The sequence below is a fragment of the Erpetoichthys calabaricus genome, chromosome 9 (genome assembly GCF_900747795.2).
Source record: "Erpetoichthys calabaricus chromosome 9, fErpCal1.3, whole genome shotgun sequence".
Lineage (NCBI taxonomy): Eukaryota > Metazoa > Chordata > Cladistia > Polypteriformes > Polypteridae > Erpetoichthys > Erpetoichthys calabaricus.
Genome location: NC_041402.2, coordinates 10,154,362 through 10,169,790, shown reverse-complemented (window position 1 = coordinate 10,169,790; position 15,429 = coordinate 10,154,362). Strand labels below are relative to the sequence as shown.

The window sequence follows — 15,429 nt, the reverse complement described above, 5'->3', positions numbered from 1 at the left end:
AGCGGATACAAAACTTGAACCCATGGATCCTTGAGACTCCAGCGCTAACCACTGCGCCACCAGACATATACGAGAAAACAAGGTCTTTCGAGGTAGTGTTCTGCAGGCTCAGATCAGTATCCCCCCATCTTGCCCAGACTCTCCATTTCTGGTATTTCAGGTTTTCCGTTCTCAAGTGTCTTCTCCGTCTTTTCCTGCCGCCAGCGCCCCCTCCACTCTCTTGACTCAGATAAGGCTGGGAATGCGCGATGCTCGCACTTTGTGACACTTGGCAGCCCTGCCTTCCTGACAGTTCCTGACTGCTCGTGTCCCTCAAGCTGGCGGCGTCCTCGAAGTCTGCTGCTGTGTTTGTCGAGATTCGGTTACACTTGTGTACCTTCACTCCTCTAAAATCAGACCTGTTTGTTGGTCTTGGCAGGATTACAAACGCCGACTGATATCCATCCTGCGCAGCCCCGGCTTGTTTTAACAACTGCCTGCTTTTCCCGTTCCACTTTTGAACCTTCACAATCAAAAGAAATCCCACCGAGGACAATGCGGAGCTCCGCAACTTGTAATTCCTGGTGGATAAACTGCTCAATGGTGCACACCGCTGCAAGAAACTAAAGCATCAAGAACTCCGGCAGCAAAGAAATGAATACAGAGCTTTAACAGTAAATACAATCAGTAAACTGGGAGAGAGCCTCGGGGGCTTCTGAGAATGCCAGTATTTACTGGATAACGGCAGCTTAATACAAGTGAGTCACTAATAGAGCCCAGCAATCGCACAGACTCACCCCGCTGCTGGTGGCGTGTTAATTAATGGCTGAGTGCTTTTACATAAACACATTAGAGGATGTCAAGGAGGGAATCCCAACTGACACGGCGATCTGAAAAACAAAAAACATAAATGACAGCTACAGGGGCCACCGGGGCCAGCGTTTTAATTCGAGGCGTCTCGCTGCTCGTCTCTTTCACGTGAAATCACCGAAATAAAACACGCGAACGGTCGAGCGGAGTGGAGAGGAGAGGAGAAGAGAAGAGTCAGTGGTGACAGCTGAGTGACATTAACGGTGGGGGACCCCAGGGACTGCAGAGCCACAGCCTGACCTGTAGAGTGATCAGGCGGACACGTCTTATGGACTGGATGGATTCCGAAAGCGCAGAAAGACAGAAGAGGCACTATATAAAAACTGATTGAAAGGAAAGGCGTTGTTTAAAATAGATGTGAAAGGCACTACAGTAATCCCTCCTCCATCGTGGGGGTTGCGTTCCAGAGCCAGAAATAAGAAAATCCGCAAAGTAGAAACCATATGTTTATATGGTTATTTTTATATTGTCATGCTTGGGTCACAGATTTGCGCAGAAACACAGGAGGTTGTAGAGAGACAGGAACGTTATTCAAACACTGCAAACAAACATTTGTCTCTTTTTCAAAAGTTTAAACTGTGCTCCATGACAAGACAGAGATGACAGTTCTGTCTCACAATTAAAAGAATGCAAACATATCTTCCTCTTCAAAGGAGTGCGCGTCAGGAGCAGAGAATGTTAGAGAGATAGAGAAAAGCAAACAAATCAATAGGGCTGTTTGGCTTTTAAGTATGCGAAGCACCGCGGCACAAAGCTGTTGAAGGTGGCAGCTCACACCCCCTCCGTCAGGAGCAGACAAAGAGAGAGAGAGAGAGAGAGACAGAGTTTGTTTTTCAAGCAAAAATCAATACGTGCCCTTCGAGCTTTTAAGTATGCGAAGCACCGTGCAGCATGTCGCTTCAGGAAGCAGCTGCACAGAAGGTAGCAACGTGAAGATAATCTTTCAGCATTTTTAGACGAGCGTCCGTATCGTCTAGGTGTGCGAACAGCCCCCCTGCTCAATCCCCCTACGTCAGGATCAGAGAAACTCAGCGCAAGAGAAAGAGAAAAGTAAGTTGGGTAGCTTCTCAGCCATCTGCCAATAGCGTCCCTTGTATGAAATCAACTGGGCAAACCAACTGAGGAAGCATGTACCAGAAATTAAAAGACCCATTGTCCGCAGAAATTCGCGAACCAGCAAAAAATCCGCGATATATATTTAAATATGCTTACATATAAAATCCGTGATGGAGTGAAGCCGCGAAAGGCGAAGCGCGATATAGCGAGGGATTACTGTATATGAAATAAATTAATGGGAAGGCACTACATTAATAGATAGGTGCTAAATGTTATATATATAAAACAGACATGTGAAAGGAACTACAGTATATTAAACCAGTAACGGCGCATTGCACGATAGCGTGCAGTGAATACATTTGACTTACAGTTCTCATACACTTTCTCTTTGTACGTTTACCATTCGTTTGCTCAGACGTCGATGCGCTTGTCTTCTTTTCTCCACCCTAGCGGCCCGCTTCTTCTCTTCTTTCGCCGGCATCTTTTCACGCTAAAACTGATTAAGTCAGTGTTTGTGTTGCAATTACTTAGTACGCTTTCTTTAAATTTCTCACTTAAGTAGGCACTTAAGTCTTCAATCTGCCTCAAGAATGATTTAAGATATGAAGAGGTAGGGGAAGTGACGGGGAAGGTGGTAGGGAATGAGAACGGCCGGCCACCCTGCTACCGAGAGTTGATTATACAATAAAATAAATAAATAAATAAAAAAAGGAATAACCTTGGGGATGGGCGGCACGGTGGCGCAGTGGGTAGCGCTGCTGCCTCGCAGTTGGGAGACCTGGGGACCTGGGTTTGCTTCCCGGGTCCTCCCTGCGTGGAGTTTGCATGTTCTCTCCGTGTCTGCATGGGTTTCCTCCCACAGTCCAAAGACATGCAGGTTAGGTGGATTAGCGATTCTAATTGGCCCTAGTGTGTGCTTGGTGTGTGGGTGTGTTTGTGTGTGTCCTGCGGTGGGTTGGGACCCTGCCCGGGATTGGTTCCTGCCTTGTGCCCTGTGTTGGCTGGGATTGGCTCCAGCAGACCCCCGTGACCCTGTGTTCGGATTCAGCGGGTTGGAAAATGGATGGATGGATGGATAACCTTGGGGATAGTAGATGTCACGTAGTACATGTGTACCAAATGTCAGGTTAATAAGTCAAACGGTTTGCGAGCTACAGGTGATTTAAAATATTGGACAGACAAACGGACAGCCACGGTAGCGTATTATATAAGAAGATATGGTATGTAGGATAGATAGATACGGGTGCTGGTCATAAAATTAGAATATCATGACAAAGTTGATTTTATTTCAGTAATTCCATTCAAAAAGTGAAACTTGTATATTAGATTCATTCATTACACACAGACTGATGTATTTCAAATGTTTATTTCTTTTAATGTTGATGATTATAACTGACAACCAATGAAAGTCCCAAATTCAGTATCTCGGAAAATTAGAATATTGTGAAAAGGTTCAATATTGAAGACACCTGGTGCCACACTCTAATCAGCTAATTAACTCAAAAGCCTTTAAATGGTCTCTCAGTCGAGTTCTGTAGGCTACACAATCATGGGGAAGACTGCTGACTTGACAGTTGTCCAAAAGACGACCATTGACACCTTGCACAAGGAGGAGGGCAAGACACAAAAGGTCATTGCTAAAGAGGCTGGCTGTTCACAGAGCTCTGTGTCCAAGCACATTAATAGAGAGGCGAAGGGAAGGACAAGATGTGGTAGAAAAAAGTGGACAAGCAATAGGGATAACCGCACCCTGGAGAGGATTGGGAAACAAAACCCATTCAAAAATGTGGGGGAGATTCACAAAGAGTGGACTGCAGCTGAAGTCAGTGCTTCAAGAACCACCAGGCACAGACGTATGCAAGACATGGGTTTCAGCTGTCGCATTCCTTGTGTCAAGCCACTCTTGAACAAGAGACAGCGTCAGAAGCGTCTCGCCTTTGGACTGCTGCTGAGTGGTCCAAAGTTATGTTCTCTGATGAAAGTAAATTTTGCATTTCCTTTGGAAATCAAGGTCCCAGAGTCTGGAGGAAGAGAGGAGAGGCACAGAATCCACGCTGCGTGAGGTCCAGTGTAAAGTTTCCACAGTCAGTGATGGTTTGGGGTGCCATGTCATCTGCTGGTGTTGGTCCATTGTGTTTTCTGAGGTCCAAGGTCAACGCAGCCGTCTACCAGGACGTTTTAGAGCACTTCATGCTTCCTGCTGCTGACGAACTTTATGGAGATGCAGATTTCATTTTCCAACAGGACCTGGCACCTGCACACAGTGGCAAAGCTACCAGTACCTGATTTAAGGACCATGGTATCCCTGTTCTTGATTGGCCAGCAAACTCGCCTGACCTTAACCCCATAGAAAATCTATGGGGTATTGTGAAGAGGAAGATGCAATACGCCAGACCCAACAATTCAGAAGAGCTGAAGGCCACTATCAGAGCAACATGGGCTCTCATAACACCTGAGCAGTGCCACAGACTGATCGACTCCATGCCACGCCGCATTGCTGCAGTAATCCAGGCCAAAGGAGCCCAAACTAAATATTGAGTGCTGTACATGATCATACTTTTCATGTTCATAACTTTCAGTTGGCCAACATTTCTAAGAATCCTTTTTTTGCATTGGTCTTAATTGATATTCTAATTTTCCGAGATACTGACTTTGGGACTTTCATTAGTTGTCAGTTATAATCATCAACATTAAAAGAAATAAACATTCGAAATACATCAGTCTGTGTGTAATGAATGAATCTAATATACAAGTTTCACTTTTTGAATGGAATTACTGAAATAAATCAACTTTGTCATGATATTCTAATTTTATGACCAGCACCTGTAGATAGATAGGAAAGGCAATATATGATAGATAGATAGATAGATAGATAGATAGATTTACATAACATGAATCAATAGTTTTAAAAGGAACTTTGCCTGAAAAATCTGTCCATCTTCCTCTCCACCTCTCTGCCTCAGCATTCTGCAGATCTACCCCTTTCTTTCTTTCTTTCTTTCTTTCTTTCTTTCTTTCTTTCTTTCTTTCTTTCTTTCTTCCCCTGAACCACCCACTTCTGTATGCTCTCCCCCTTTGTGTTCCCAGACCCTTTCTAATCCTTGACCCCACCTTTACCTTTCCAGATCCCCCCTCCACTCATATTTGCCCCCCTTGCCTGTCCACTCCCCCCTCACTATGTCCCACCACTTCCCCATCTCCTTCTACTTCTACCTTTTGAACCACAAGCTCGCCTTCACCCCTTGCACTTTACATTCCTCTTTTTTCTTCATGTGCCCCCCCCTTTGCCCCTCTCCCTGTACATATTTATTTCTGACCCTGTGCTCCTCACTTATACTTCAGCTTTATCCTAGCAGTCCCAAGTCCCAAAGTCCCATCCATTTCCAGTGTCATTCTGTGCCCATTTCCCACCCCTTAAAGCCTCTCATTTTTTCTTAATTCCCCATAGTTTACACCTGCATTTACCCCCCCCCCCCCCATGCCCTCTGGCCCCTCCACACCTTTATAGGCTCAGTGCAGTCAATCCCACCGTCGTAATGGAATGCGCTGCTCACCCCCTCAGAGTGGATTATGTCCTGACCGCGTATCGTGCGCTCCAGATGTGGTGGAAGCATTAATTCAATCAGCCTGCTGCTGAACTAAGTCATTGTTTGGAGTTTGTACCGCCAGACCCTGTTAGTCCTCAGGAGCTTTTATTTTATTTTTATTGGTTTAGTTTTGCATTTTTTTTTCTTAAACCTCTTTGCGTCATCTTTTGCGTTATTCACAATGAACTGCCTTCTCCCCCCTGCCTCTCGCTCAGAGTCATACGTGTGTCTGCCCATTGCAGAGCAGGTGGGCTCCTGGAGTGTTGTGTTCCTGCACACCCGGCCCACCCTAATTGACTCACCACGTCCACGTCACAGCTGACCATAACACCTTAAGCTGATGTGACATCACACATCTTCAAGTTGTAAGGCATGTCACACTTAACGACCGTCTTGCTGATCTCGTGATTGGTCACATTCAATGACTGCAAACTGACCCCCATTCGTGACAGCCAATAGCGTGCTGCCTAATGGAGCCGGTGCTGTATGAAGGGGGTAACAACCCCGCAATCTTGTCCCACATTTTTCTTTTACCATTCTGTCGCGGTACATAAAACAAGCGACATCACACCGCTAAGCGAGGCCCAACACACCACACCAGTGTCCCTCCTTCCCTGACATTGCACTTTATGCATTGCGCTGTCAGATGAGCACTCATTGGTCATCAGCTCTGGTGCACACAGGGCCACACCTACGACTAAAGGCGTGTGATTTTGTCACAGTGGGTCGTGGGCTAGTTGGACTAAGTCGCCGTGTAACAATCGCCCGACACTTCACCACCCGAGAGGGAAGAGGACGATGTTCGAAAGTTATAATAGCATTAAAATATTCAGTCCTCGGCCCCCTCTTCTCCCCTTTACATGCCCACCAATACTTGAAAGAAACCAGACAGGAGTTGGACTGGTGAACTTAGCAAGTGTATTGTAATCCAACATCGATACATTTACATGCCAGGTGATGCCCGGATGCCCACCCCATCGGTCAAATCTTAATCCCCGGTTTGAACCACACATAAAGGGAAAAGGACACCCAGAAGAGAAAGATTAAATGGTGAAGAATCCCGCAGTACAGTTCTTACTGCATGACGGTCCTCAGGCGAATACGGCTTCCTGGCTGGCTAGCCTGCAGAATTTTAAAAACACGAGTCCGACTCACCCATGGGAGCACCCCGGAGAACCTCAGGTCCCTCGACCTCTTTTCGGGGTTTCGCCTCACCCACAAACAGCAGACGTCCCCGGGTGAAGTCTGATCGCAAAATATTCATAAACTTAGGTAGCCGAGCTCCTTGCCTTCTGTCTCTCTTTTTTCCCCCTTCCTCAGTCATCCATTTCCTGTTTAGATGTCATGGCAATGTGACGTCTGCACTAGGCACCTGGCGGGGTCCTACCAGAATTTGGTCGTCCACAATCACGCCTGAAGGGACAACCTCCAGGCTGTATAATACAGTGACGGCCAGTCCAGAAAGTCAACCCGCTTCTAGTGCTATGTAGGCTTACTACAGCTGGGTATGTCAGACTACACGACCACCCTCCATGGAAGCACGTGGCCCACCGCCTCACAAAGATTATGTCAATGAACAGAACGACTGAAAAATCGCTGGAAAAGTCGTTTAATGTGACAGGTTCCTTATCTGATCTAGTAAGTTGGCTTATGCAGCTTCCTTACACTTTAAAATTAAATAGTTAAAATAGTAACTTCCCTGCCTATATAAAACATTTATACTGTGTGAAATAATCAGCCTTGACGCACAAAAAAAGAGAGACGACCATCTCTCCCTGTCTTTCAAATTATTTTCTGCCTTTATGTCCTCCCTCCCCACACCCATAAACCTCCTCTTTGGCCTTCCTCTTTTCCTCTTGCCTGGTGGTTCCATCCTTCACATTCTCTTCCCAATGTCCCTGTCATCTCTCGTCTGCACGAGCCCAAACTGTCTCAATGTATCCTCTGTCACTTGGTCACCAAAGTGTCATACCTGTGCTGTCCCTCTCTAATACACTCATTGCAAATCAAGTCTGCCTTTGTTACTCTGAGCAAAAATCGTCGCATCTTCAGCTCCTCCACTTCCAGCTCTGCCTCCTGTTTCTTCATCAGTGCCACCGTCTCCAAACCACACAACATAGCTGGTCCCACTACCATTTCATAGACCTTCCCTTTCACTCTTGCAGGTACTCCTGTATCACAAATCCCTCCTGTCGCTCTTCTCCACCCAGCCCACCCCACCTGCACTCTCATCTTCACTTGTCTGCTGCACTCTCCGTTGCTCTGGACTGTTGAACCCAAGTATTTAAATTCATCAAACTTTGCCACCTCTGTTCCTTGCTGTCACACCTTCCCTATCATTCATGCACATGTACCCCGTCTTACTCCTACTGACTCTCATTCCCCTTCTCCATCTCTCCAGGGTCTCCTCAACCTGCTGTCTACTCTCACTATGGATCACCATCACAGTCCACGGAGACTCCTGTCTGACCTCATCTGTCAATCTGTCCATCACCATTGGAAACAGCAAAGGGCCCAGACCCAAACCTTGATGTAATCTCACCTCCACTTTGAACCAGGCTGTCCTCACTGCTGTCACACTGTCCTCACGCATATCCTGCACCACCCTCACATACTTTTTTGCTAGTCCCCACTTCCTCATATGCTACCATAAGTCCTCTCTTGGCACCCTGTCATGCGCTTCCTCTAAATCCACAAACACGCAATGCAAGGCCTTCTGACCTTCTCTGTACTCCTCCATCGATACTCTTAAAGCAAACATGGCATCTGTACTGCTCTTTCCTGGGATGAAACTATATTGCTGCTCACAGACCTTCACCTCTCCTCTCAGACGAGCATCCATCACTCTTTCCCATATCTTCATGGTGTGGCTGATCAAATTTATACCCCTGTAGGTGACAGCAAAAAGGGTGCTTGGTGTGACATCTGGACAGAGGAAGGAGGAAAAGGAAACCTGGTGGTGGAATGGGGAAGTATAGGAGAGTATACAGAGGAAGAGGATGGTAAAGAAGAAGTGGGATAGTCAGAGAGATGCAGAAAGTAGACAAGAGTACAAGGAGATAAGGTGCAAGGTGAAGAGTGAGGTGGCGAAGGCTAAAGAAAAGGAGTATGATGAGTTGTATGGGAGGTTGGACACTAAGGAGGGAGAAAAGGACCAGTGGGCTAGACAGGGACTGAGCTGGGAAAGATGTGCAGCAGGTTAGGGTGATAAAGGATAAAGACGGAAATGTACTCACAAGCGAGGAGAGTGTGTTGAGCAGATGGAAAGAGTACTTTGAGAGTCTGATGAATGAAGAGAACGAGAGAGAGAAGAGGTTGGATGATGTGGAGATAGTGAATCAGGAAGTGCAACGGATTAGCAAGGAGGAAGTAAGGACAGCTATGAAGAGAATGAAGAATGGAAAGGCCATTGGTCCAGATGACATACCTATGGAAGCATGGAGGTGTTTAGGAGAGATGGCATTGGAGTTTTTAACCAGATTGATTAATGGAATCTTGGAAAGTGAGAGGATGCCTGAGGAGTGGAGAAGAAGTGTACTGGTGCTGATATTTAAGAATAAGGGGGATGTTCAGGACTGAAGTAACTACAGGGGGATAAAACTGATGAGCCACAGGATGAAGTTATGGGAAAGAGTAGTGGAAGATAGGTTAAGAAGTGAGATGATGATTAGTGAGCAGCAGTAGGGTTTCATACCAAGAAAGAGCACCACAGTTGTGATGTTTGCTCTGAGGGTGTTGATGGAGAAGTTTAGAGAAGGCCAGAAGGAGTTGCATTGCGTCTTTGTGGACCTGGAGAAAGCATATGACAGGGTGACTGAGAGGAGCTGTGGTATTGTATGAGGAAATCGGGAGTGGCAGAGAAGTACGTAAGAGCTGTACAAGATATGTACGAGGGAAGTGTGACCATGGTGAGGTCTGCGGTAGGAATGATGGATGCATTCAAGTTAGGAGGTGGGATTACATCAGGGATCGGCTCTGAGCCCTTTCTTATTTGCAATGGTGATGGACAGGTTGACAGACGAGATTAGACAGGAGTCCCCGTGGACTATGATGTTTGTTGATGACATTGTGATTTGTAGTGAGAGTAGGGAGCAGGTTGAGGAAACCCCGGAGAGGTGGAGGTATGCTCTAGAGAGGAGAGGAATGAAGGTCAGTAGGACCACCAAGACAGAATACACGTGTGTAAATGAGAGGGAGATCAGTGGAATGGTGAGGATGCAAGGAGTTGAGCTGGTGAAGGTGAAGGAGTTTAAATACTTGGGATCAATAGTACAGAGTAATGGGGATTGTGGAAGAGAAGAGAAGAAGAGAGTGCAGGCAGGATGGAATGGGTGGAGAAATGTGTCAAGAGTGATTTGTGACAGACGGGCATCAGCAAGAGTGAAAGGGAAGGTCTACAAGACGGTAGTGAGACCAGCTATGTTATATGGGCTGGAGACGGTAGCACAGGAGACAGAGCTGGAGGTGGCAGAGTTAAAGATGCTAAGATTTGCATTGGGTGTGATGAGGAGGGACATGATTAGAAATTGGGAATATTAGAGGGTCAGCTCAAGTTGGACGGTTGGGAGACAAAGTCAGAGAGGTGAGATTGTGTTGATTTGGACATGTGCAAAGGAGAGATGAGGGGTATATTGGGAGAAGGATGCTAAGGATAGAGCTGCCAGGTAAGAGGAACAGAGGAAGGCCTAAGAGGAGGTTTATAGATGTGGTGAGAGAGGACATGCAGGTGATGGGTGTAACAGAGCAAGATGATGAGAACAGGAAGATATGGAAGAAGATGATCCACTGTGGCAATTCCTACTGGGAGCAGCCAAAAGAAGAAGAAGAAGCAGTTTCCTATATGCTAGATATTATTCCCTGTTACAACATCTAATGTCATGTCATTTTCTAACCCACTTAATCCTGACAAGGCCCCTTCTGGTGCTGAAGCCTTTCCCACCTTTAGCGCAGGGTACAAAGCAGGGCAGCATGGTGCCAGTCCATCGCAGGGTGACCACACACACCCTTTGCCAATTTAGTGTCACCAATTCACCTAACCTGGATGTCTCTTTGGACGGTGGGACAAAACCCACACAGATACAGGGAGAACATGCCAACTTCACGCTGGGAGGAGATGGTACACAATTCTTAAGTCTCCATACGGCGAGGCAGCAGCACTTCCACACACCACCGTGCTGCCCTTCGAATGTCACGCTTTCCTTATATGGTCACACTCATCTAACCCCGCCCACATCAGGCTCCACCCCCATCATCAGCACACATGACTGCACGTCGCTGTTTTGCTGTCTAATGAGTACAAGAAAGAAAACAACATGGAAAATACACACACAGAAGTGACCGTTCTCAAGGTAAAACTGACGTAATAATTCGTAGTTGACGTCACACAGAATTCTCAAAATCACCCAACGCTTCTCACTGGGAGAGGTTTGAAATTTTAAAAAAGTGTACAGTGCACTGCATTCAGGATATCCTGACAAAAATCAAACAGTCTGGACGCATTTCACTGGAGAATCTGTGTGCCACATTTCTGTGAGCTGAGTGATGGACGATGTCCTGGCTACATTGCCCTCCATGGCCTCGTCACTCCGTCCCCCTAATCATCCCCTGTCTCTAATTGGCTGTCTCTCTCGCCACTTCACCACCTAACAGCTCTTGTGTGGTGAGTGTACTGGAGCCAAAATGGCTGCCGTCGCATCATCCACTCCCCATAAGTGGTGGCTGAAGTGGCTCCACACTCACTTGAGTAGTGAGAAAAAGCGCAATATAAATGTAAAGAATTATTATTAATTATTATTATAATTAGCTTGGCATCCCAATCTGAAGTGTTCACTTTATAACTCAGTACCCTTGCGCCAGCATTCCCACTTCTGCTCTACATAAGTACTCGTGAACGTGGTGCCAGTGAGAGGACAAGGCATGGAATATCAAAAACAAGCGTATGAATCTTCATTATAAATACAATTTTTCTTTGCTATGTAAACCCACTTGCCCCACAATTATGCTGGGCATCCCTGACTTTTAATGGCGACGCACTTTGAGGTTATTATTTGAAGAGGGACAGATGTGTCTTTGGTCCTTTTGTTCTCTATTGGTACCTGCAAGTTATCTCCAGGTGGTTTATGTGTTTTGTGTCTATAAGGGGCTAACGGGGTACCCAGTACTTCCCGGGTAGTAATAAAGTGCATGTGCAAATATTTTGGGATAACATCTAGTCCATGGTCCTCCTCTGCACAAGAGGGGACCCTTACAAATTCAACATTGGGAATACGCACCCCGGACACACACACACACACACACTCAGCTTTCTATATCTCTACATATATAAAATCCAACGTCTGCCTGTCCGCTCATCATGAGAGAACTACATAACGGATTTTGATCGTTTTTTTTTTTTTATAATATGCTTGAACATTCCAGTTGATTTTCCGACTTCTCCCATCGCGTTAAGTATTAGAGTTCGCTTGCGGCACCGATTTATTCACGTGAATTCAAGAGAGAGGCTGCGGGCCGAGGGGAAGAGGAAGTGGGCGTGTCCTCCTCACTTACGCGCCAGCCTCGGTTCGAGTTGCCTTACTTCTCGTCACGTGTTCGAGTGCACTTTACCTCTGCTCAGGTAGTGATACCCGTTTGTTCAACAGACATTATCATCTAGAGATTGTTAAGGAGTAACATTTGATGTTTTTGAGAGAGAGCAGAGCTAAGTGTGTTTTAGACGGCAGCTGCTGATTGCCAGAGATATCACGGCCATGTGCTTTTCTCCCCCGGGGGACGCTCACCAGTCAGAGCTGAACACGATCAGATACAGCGCCAGTGTTTGACGTCGGAGAGTACCTACCTTCCGCATGGTCAGAATTACATTTCTTTTTATTTGTTTTATTGATTTTTAAAGTTTGTCCCGTTTTATTACTATGTGCGCGGAGCCACGGGGGACGGCTAGTATAACATAAAGTGAGTAATGGAGTGGAGCTTAAATTAGGAGGTGAACAAAGGAGGCTCATGGATGTGATCAAGAAAACGTTCTCAAATGTGTCAGCCACAGTTCATAAACCTCGCAGGCATTCTGTCTTCAAGTACAGAGAATGTCAATGGTGTTAAATGTTGCAGGGGTAACGCCAGCCTGCTGTAGGAAAGCCACGTAGAAGTGCAGGTCAAGCAGACACTGGGCATCAGAGACGTGAGGGAGCTGTGAGGACTGGGTAATGAGACACCATTGGATGGGACCGCCTTGTGGCACCTTGAATATGAGAGAAATGGAAGAAAATCTACAGTATATTAAACAGACATGAAGAGTTAGAGAGAGAGAGAGATGGATTGATGTGAAAGGCACTGTATAATAGATAGAGATACTGACAGATAGATGGATAGTTATGACAGGCACTATATAACAGATAGATACTTTAAAAATCCTAAGGGGAAATTCACATTAAATTAAATTCACAAATTATAGGCACTATAAGATAGATATATAGATGGATAGATATCCATCCATCCATTTTCCAACCCTCTGAATCCGAACACAGGGTCACGGGGGTCTGCTGGAGCCAAACCCAGCCAACACAGGGCACAAGGCAGGAACCAATCCCGGGCAGGGTGCCAACCCACCGCAGATGGATAGATATGACAGGCAATATTTAACAGATAGATAAAGGCACTATAAGATAGATAAATGGATAGATATGACAGGCACTATATAACAGAGGGCGGCACGGTGAGTTTCCTCCGGGTACTCCGGTTTCCTCCCGCAGTCCAAAGACATGCAGGTTTTTTTTTGTTCTTTATTTCGCCTTATACAATTTCTTGTATTAGGAATTTGTTAGGGGGCGGCATGGTGGCGCAGTTGGGAGTTGGGGACCTGGGTTCGCTTCCCGGGTCCTCCCTGCGTGGAGTTTGCATGTTCTCCCCGTGTCTGCGTGGGTTTCCTCCGGGCGCTCCGGTTTCCTCCCACAGTCCAAAGGCATGAAGGTTAGGTGGATTGCCGATTCTAAATTGGCCCTAGTGTGTGCTTGGTGTGTGGGTGTGTTTGTACCCTGCCCAGGATTGGTTCCTGCCTTGTGCCCTGTGTTGGCTGGGATTGGCTCCAGCAGACCCCCGTGACCCTGTGTTCGGATTCAGCAGATTGGAAAATGGATGGATGGAATTAGTTAGTTTTTTGCATACCCCTTGGGGTCAGAGTGCAGGGTCAGCCATTGTACAGCGCCCCTGGAGCAATTACAGGTTAAGGGTTTTGCTCAAGAGAGCCCAGCAAAGTAGGATCTCTTTTGGCAATGATGGGGATTCAAACCGGCAACCTTCTGGATACCAGCATAGATCCTTAGCCTCAGAGCCACCGCTCCACCCATATTAGGTGTGGTTAGGTGCATTGGCGATCCTAAATTGTCCCTAGTGGGTGTTTGGTGTGGAATGGATGTGCAGGCGGCACGGTGGCGCAGTGGGTAGCGCTGCTGCCTCGCAGTTAGGAGACCTGGGTTCGCTTCCCTGCATGGAGTTTGCATGTTCTCCCTGTGTCTGCGTGGGTTTCCTCCCACAGTCCAAAGACATGTAGGTTAGGTGCATTGGCGATTCTAAATTGTTCCTGGTGTGTGCTTGGTGTGTGGGTGTGTGTGCCCTGCAGTGGGCTGTGGTGCCGGACTACTCACAAAATTATTTTTAGGGGTCCCTGCCTTGGAACAGGCGGAGGCTCCCATCTGGGATGCCATTGTGAGAACTTGTGTGTGCTTGGTGTGTGGGTGTGTTTGTGTGTCCTGCGGTGGGCTGGCGCCCTGCCCAGGATTTGTTTCTGCCTTGCACCCTGTGTTGTCTGGGATTGGCTCCAGCATTCCCCCGTGACCCTAAATAAAGGCAGTGATAGATAGATATGAAAAGTAACATACAAGAAACAGCAATAGAGTGGGTGTGAATGGCACTACATAATAGATTGAGAGATTAGTAGATACGTACATAACAGAGAAAGGCGCTGTATAGTAGCCAGGGTCCCCAACTCTGGTCCGGGTGGCCCCCAGTGGCTGCAGGTTTTCATTCTAACCCTTTTCTTAATTAGTGACCTGTTTCAGTTGCTAATTAACGTCTTCTGAATTGATTGTAATTGACTTGTAATTGTTTCCATTACTTAATTAGCAGCCAGACAATAACGAGATACAATATGAACCAAAACTGTGAGCATCACATACAATATCTGAAAATAAAAAGGGTGGAGGTCTCAGGAATGTTGATTTGCTCAGGCTCCCAGAACATTTCAGCAGTGCTCTTAGAAAAGAGAAAGAAATCAACAATTTCAGAAATGTCTGCTATTGCACGATGACAGCAGCAACAAGCCGTGAAATTAAAGAACGGGTTTAATTAACGAGCCTTGGCGCCTGATTAAGCAACAGGTTAGAGTGAAATTGGTTGGAGTTGGAGGCCCTGACTGAGTTGGTCTTCTGTTGGCTCCCTCACTTCACATTTCATTTCCGTTTAAGGTAATTCAGAGGAACAATGAAGAAATTCCGGGGAACAAATCTTAAAAAACAAGTCAGTGGAAATGAATTCAAAAGAAGTTAATTAGCAGCAAAAACAGGCCACTCATTAAGAAAAGGGTGAGAATGAAAACCTGCAGCCGGTTTGGCCCTCCAGGACTGGAGTTTGAAATCCCTGGGCTAGACAGATTGATAACACTTACTGCATGATAGGCAGATGTATTGGTAGACAGATAGGAAAGGCGCTATACAATAAATGGGCATGAAAGGCACCGTATAACATGTAGATAAATAGATGATTTTACTCTCACTCACACTATTTGCCCGCAGATCTTCTACCCTGACTTTGAGCTGGCTTGCTGTGCCCGCCTATGGCTGGTGACTGCCAGGTCTTCCCTTCAGTGTTGCTTCCTGCCCTTCACCCTAAAGCTGCCAGGGTTGGCTGATCCTTTAGTGCTCACAAGGTCTGCGTCTGGATATTCTGG

The 15,429-nt window shown here is 46.5% G+C and overlaps 1 protein-coding gene across 1 annotated transcript in view; it reads left to right on the top strand.

The window, feature by feature from the left end:
* Positions 1 to 15,429, top strand: part of olfml2a (olfactomedin-like 2A) — a 139,457-nt gene that overhangs the window by 11,864 nt on the left and 112,164 nt on the right. The gene's annotated exons all lie outside the window — the stretch shown is intronic.